Genomic DNA, 6864 nt, shown 5'->3' on the forward strand with positions numbered 1-6864 from the left:
GGTGGCCTCATTTTTTCGAATATTTACCGACTCTCGAATCGTTGCGCTTCTTCTCGTATTCTCCGCATTCGTCGTCGAAAACGGCGATCAAACGAGCGATAGAAAATTTTAGATAAATTTCGCATCATTCTGTATTTTCCTTCGCAACTTGCCCTCGATTATCGATTATTTCTTATCGTAGAACAAATTATCCAGGAAAAATCTTACAACGTGCTATCGTCAGCGTGATTTCCTTCTGTGATTCGCTCGTGCCGGGCAGCACCAGCCTCGTTCGAAAAGTTCGAGGGGCAGTGGGCGAGCGAGTCTATTTCCGCGCGCGGAGTTAACCAGCATCTGGAAGGAGTCGCGTAAACGTGTCTACGTCCGGAGAGGATGACGCTCGTTCGCGAAGAACATCCATCCGATGAAAGCAGATCAGAGGCGGAAGATCAAACGACAAGGAACGCGGGCATAATGACCTTGGCTCGTGTTTAGGTAACTCGTGATTTGTTTTTATCGCCGAATCGTTTGCGATGAGGAAAAAGCCAGATCCTGGAACTTTTGAGTCGCTTACGAGCTTTGTGAATGATTCGTCGCAGTTGCGAGTAAATTTTTTTTTATATTTTACGTGGAGGAAATTCGCACGGACGAGAGGCCGCTTCTGGGGAAAGTGGCGTGGTAATGTCGGATTCCAACCGACAAAAACATCCACGATAACCGTCCCGGTTGCGATCGAGAGAGGCCCGGGAACCGATGTGAGCGTTGCAACGGGGCCTCCCCCGCGCGCTTAATACCACGGCTGATGGAGCGGTGTGTGACCATTGTCACACCGCCTCGTCGCCGGAGCCGCCGTGCCAGGCAGCCCGATTCCCCTACCGGACTAATTCTAAAATATTATTGTAGGAATTATCAAAAAATATGGACTACGGGGCCCCAGGTGGATGTAAACCTGGAATCTGTAGCTGGACTACTACACTAAGGCAATGGCAGTACGGATATTCACAACACAACTGTTCTTCTGTATACACAACACAATTACTCTTCTTCACTACCACATTTTGATGACAGGTGACCTTCGTTTCGTTGTTCGGGGTTAGTATCAATGTTGCTGTGTTACAAGTATTACGAATATCAGGAGGAAGAATTTTTTTTCCTCTTTTCTTTTTTTTTGTTTTTTCTATGTTGTTTTCATAGGTATTCTTTTTTTTACTTTTTTTTATTTTATTTTTTATTTTATTTTTATTTTTCACATCTCGGGAGGTAATTTCTCCTAGAGAGACACCTAAGACGTAGAAGCTGCGTCGCCCAAGTACGGATTCTCGCACACATCACATTTCACTTCTGATCCTGAACTCACTTATATCAAAATCCAGGAGGGAATGGATTCGAACCGTTAACCTATTTGTTTGCAGTCAGCTACAGTAACCACATAGCCACCGTCGTCCTGTGCAAAGTGAAGTTCCATAATTCTCATTTGAGGCTAAACATTCTGATCTCGCACTATTAGATATATATTATTCATTATTCCCCTCCCTCACCCCCCTCTCATCCACCCCTCCCCCGCCCCCTCCCTCTCATCCCACTTCTCCCCAAAGTTACACAGCACCCAAAAAGCAGGCTACCGAAGCGCCCTGTTTTGCGACCAAGTTTTCAGGACAGAAAAAAATAAAAAAAATTCATAAAAAAGCTCCGCTCCCCAGCGGCTTAAACCCAAAAATTGTATCATACACGAAAAATATAAAGCGCCGACGCATAATACAGCATGGGTACGTCGTACCACCGCGTATCGGTACCTTTGCCTGACATATCTGTTGGAATACGACGATATCATTCGCATGCAGATAAAGTAATTGATCGTACGGATTCCTCCCTTCGTCGCCCAGCGCCATCCCCACTAGCGTGCATTCGTGAGATGCACAACGGCGGCTAGCACGTGCAGGCTCTTTCGAAAATTCGCCGAAAGAAGCGTGAGGATATGGATGGAACATTCTAGATGGGCACGTCGAGAAGCTACTAGAAGGTTCTGTGCCACATGTGACGCCACACAGACACCCACACAGGTCACACTCATTACTGCATAGAGAGTGGGGCTCTAAACCTTTTCAAGGGCCATGGGTCACTAAGCCAGTCAGTCTGTGAATAACTAGCCAACTGTCTACATTGCAGAACGCACATTTGTAATCCTTGTAATAATTGTTTAATAAATATAACATTGTATTATTTCAACACAAACATTGTGTCTTCCACAGATTATTAATCTTCATTCCAAGATTAAATTCTAACAATATCATTACAAAAATTGACCGTTTATTGCGAATATGTATCTAAAACTGTATCTTGCGCTAAATAAACAAAAAAAATATATTATTCATTGTAAAATATATATGAAACTTTACTTCCTTTGTTTTATAGTAAAAATCGTGTATATAATACTTTATAATAAAATAAATAATTCTTATCGTTTATAAAGATAAGGAACGCGGGCATAATGACCTTAGCTCGTGTTTAGGTAACTCGTGATTTGTTTTTATCGCCGAATCGTTTGCGATGAGGAAAAAGCCAGATCCTGGAGCTTTTGTGTCGCTTACGAGCTTCGTGAATGCTTCGTCGCAGTTGCGAGTAAATTTTTTTTTATATTTTACGTGGAGGAAATCCGCACGGACGCCAGGCCGCTTCTGGGGAAAGCGGCGTAGTAGTGTCGGATTCCAACCGACTAAAACCTCCACGATAACCGTCCCGGCTACGATCGAGAGAGGCCCGGGAACCGATATGAGCGTTGCAACAGGGCCTCCCCCGCGCGTTTAAAACCACGGCTGATGGAGCGGTGTGTGACCATTGTTACACCGCCTCTTCGCCATGCCAGGCAGCCCGGTTCCCCTACTGAACTGTTTGGCGGCCCCGAGGCGCTGAGCCGCCAAGCGCCCAAGGCCCGAAACCCACGGGGGGGGGGGCAGCACGCTTCGCCAACGCCACACGGAGGTCTCAGGCGTTCACCCATCCGAGTACTCTACCCGTGTCCGGCGCTGCTTAACTTTCGTGATTTGACGGGAACGAGTGCATTCAGCGCGGCCAGGGCGTTGGCGTTGCGAGTAAATGGCTCTTTACCAACGTTTTTCTTCCATCTTTCCGGATTCCACTCCTCAAGCATCGATCTCATTTTCTTGGTCTACGACGTCGTTCGACGTATCATTAGCAGGATAATTAGTTTCCTCTTTTGACAAATTTTTATCTCTGCTGAGATGCGATTACATCTTTAGACACAACGTTAGGCAATATTCTGAGGGGTCAAGAAGTTTTGGACAGAATGGTAAAGAAAATTTGACTTATGACACATAAGAATTATTTATTTTATTATGTAAATAGACCGCGGTTTTTTACGCATTTGTGGAAAATGTGCACGTAACTCGACGAAATATATATGCTTCCTTTAATATTCTTCTTTAATACTTAATAGGTAATGCAATTGTCCACCCATTTGTCTTTTACCGGGATTTTACTTTTTTAAATATATTCTCGCAGATAAATTTGCATAAAAATCTGTAAGTCTAATTATAAAATATTATTGTAGGAATTATCAAAAAATATGGACTACGGGGCCCCAGGGGGATGTAAACCTGAAAGCGTAGGTTTTGTGCGTGTCTATGGAGAAAAAGGTTTCCCTCGCGCAACTATGATCGAGCATCCAAGCTCGAAAGATACAACGTAAAAGTGGAGAGGAAAAAGCATAATCCCGGCAGAAAGGAAAGATCCAAGTGCTTCTCGCTTGTTCTTAAATCCGCAAAGTAAATTGAACTGCAGTAAGAAAAGCAATGACCGAAAATGCAGCGTTCCACTGAACAATGCAACGTTAGACGGTGAATAAATACAGGCGGATAAAGTCGTCGCAGCCTCGGTATCGCCAGCTTATTAACGATAAAATCAACGATGTCGCGATACTTTGTCGATGCGACGAACGCTCGTTCGAGACTTGGCTTCGCGATGAGAAACAGTTTTGGAGGAAACGCGTGTAGATAAGGGAGTGGCGATTCCGTCGAACCGGAATGCGAGGAAAAGAAGCGAACGATTCTGCGAAGCTGACGCAGCGCAAGCTTTGCTCACGACGTTGACAAACAGAGAAACGGAAAAGTAATTTCTCCAATCTCGAGAATATTTATAAAACGCGGCAAACAAAGGTACCTATCTCGTGTTTACGCTTTATGAATAGGAGGAAAACAGGAAGGAAGAAAGAGGACAGGCGGAAAGGAGAGAGAGACGGAGGGATTGGCGAGGAATATCAGGATAAATTTCCACGACAAACACCGAACGAGGCAGTCGAGTAAGTTATTTCAAAAATATACGTACGGACAGCTCTGGTTTCCAGCTACTGTTCGCAATTCGTACGCTTTGGAAAGTTTGGGAAAGCCGACGACGTACATGCACGCCGCTCGCTATTTTCTAACGCTCTCATAAACTTTCGATGCAGTCCAAGTATTAACGTGGCAGGGCAAAAACAAGGAGAAAAAAGCGTATTCGTATTCGTCGATGCTGCTTTTGGCGTCGATGAAACCTCCATTGCGATCGAAATAAACGGGCGAATTTTCACCGATCTATGAAACGCCCGACACCGCGTATTTGTTCCCGGCGAAAAATACAAGAAAACCTTTGGTAAGGTCAATTTTTTAACCGTAATCGCTCACCGGATACGCAATGTTGCAAGTTTATAGCGATGAAAAAATGCCAGGAAAAAAAGAAATTTCTCTACACGCGGCGTACGGCCCGATGACTCTTGACAACGCAACAAGTTCGGCGATTTGAAATTTCTATTCTTCGAAAGTGAAATAAACGTGGAAAAAGCGCGATTTTGAGTAAATTCCCGGCAATTTCATAATGTAAACGTTTCGATTTAATTTACATGTACTCGTATCGTCATCGATGTTTCGAGTTCGATCTTACGTGGCGCGGAACCTATTAACGCGATGCTTTTCAGAATGAAACGGAAAGAGTATCGGAAAGTTGCTGACGTTCTTGAACGCGTAGACTCGGTATTACCTGGGCACGATTCCAAACGCCGCGAGCTTTTATCTGCATTTTCAATTTACTTTTTCGTATTAAAAGTAACTGGCTGCCGCTAGTTTGTTTACATCTACATATAAACCGAACTGATCGAGGAAAAATTGCGTGGAAAAGAAAATCACGAAAAAAACCGAAAGACGTTGGAACCGCTGGTTCGTGGGAGCCTTCGTATTCGCGAAAGCGATATTTCGTAGAAATATTATTTTTATTCGCTCGTTTGAAAGAAAAGCGACGAATCTCGTTGCGTGGGTGACGCTTGTGTAACGTCAATTCATATCAGAGACCAGGCCACACACCACGGACAGGATGGCACCCAGATGTCTGCATATCCTTGGCGCGCACCCTCAATAGTCTTAAGTGCCCACCAGGGGGCCTTGGCATTTTTATAGTTAAGGTCCTTCGGACCAAGCGAGTATTTCCTGTCTTAAATTTCCCTTTACGTTTATTGTCTACCACGTGTTAGCTTAGAAAGTTGGTTTTCTCCACATCTGGTATGTTCCGTTGGCAACTTTCTCGCGAGGGCGGCTAAAACCCTTCCTGGTCCACCAACCGTCCTATTATCCAATCGGAGATGGTGTCTACTGCCCTCACTTCCTTAACCAAAATTGTCATCAACAAATCCGATAGTCCCGTGTCCTTAGACACACCCACCCCTAGCTTTCCTCAGACACAGTATCGTCAGTAAAACTTCACTTATTCTGTATCCTTAGAATAGTCAACATATCTATGTCGGTCTCTTATAAGTCGCGTACTTAATGTATTGTTGTAACTAAGTCTTACATAACGTGGTTGGAGTGAATTGTGATTTATGTTAATTCAGTGCGTGTTACATTGTGATTGGCGAATTCATAATAAAGGCTGATTAAAACCAAGTAAATAGTTGTGTTACGACTCGACTATATTTTATTTTCACCGACCAACCCAAAAATTACGTGACACTTGCAAAGCATACGAAAGGAGGGAAAAGAGAAGAAAGGAGGAAACACGGTACAAAACAGGGCAGAGCTGGCTGGTTAATTTGCTTGTAACGATGCTCGCTAGTTACAGCTGGTTGACGTTTCCCGGCTCGGTTGCCACGGACTAGAGCGGTCTCCTAGAAAATCGTCGACTCGCGAGGGTGGAGCGTCGCGCAACTGCTTAATTATCACAAGCACGAAATGAAAATTAGCCGACGACGATGCGTTCGTTCGTTTCCGGGTGAAACGTGGTGATACTTTGCACGGCGAAACTGTTTGAAAAGCAGACGGTACGCGGCAGCAGAAATATCCGATAGTCGCGGTTGTATCGCGTGCGAATTATCGACGGGATCGGGATCGCTTTAAAAATGCCTGGCTCGTGTTCGATAAATCCAGCAAGCAGGATTATTACAGCAACAGGAAGAGATTATAAGAGATACAAACTCTCCTCTCTTTGCAACTTTGTATTTCGAAAAACGTTTCGAAACGAACGATCGAGTCACGTTCCGTTCCTCCCCGTACACGCTTTCGCCACCGGATCGGTAAGCAAGTTCAGTTTCAGTTTCGCTTTCGGTTTCGGTTTCGGTTTCCGGTAGAAAGTGGAACTCGCTGTTGAAACGTTATCCTCTTGACGTCTCTTTAAATGGTCGTGATTTTGCTCCGCTTTAACTCCTTTCGAACGACGGAAACCACGCTTGCAGAACCGACGTTAACTTTTCAGCGAACATGGTTACAACGTGTCTCGCGGTGTCGCCAGTCAGATGCGTTTCGAACGCATCGACGTCCACTAGAAAACTAGAAAACGATAATACCTCGTGCCCGAACTGTGAGAAACCAAGGATCGCGCGTCGCGCAAGAAGAATTACTGCTTTCGTTG

The 6864-nt window shown here is 44.6% G+C and overlaps 1 pseudogene; it reads right to left on the reverse strand.

Annotated features, from left to right (window-relative positions):
• Positions 1–2940: 2940 nt before the first annotated feature.
• LOC117238940 lies at positions 2941–3061 on the reverse strand (annotated as a pseudogene).
• Between the last annotated feature and the right edge of the window lie 3803 nt (positions 3062–6864).

Source organism: Bombus vosnesenskii, unplaced genomic scaffold (genome assembly GCF_011952255.1).
Source record: "Bombus vosnesenskii isolate JDL3184/JDL3185 unplaced genomic scaffold, Bvos_JDL3184-5_v1.1 scf7180000013782, whole genome shotgun sequence".
Taxonomy (NCBI): Eukaryota; Metazoa; Arthropoda; class Insecta; order Hymenoptera; family Apidae; genus Bombus; species Bombus vosnesenskii.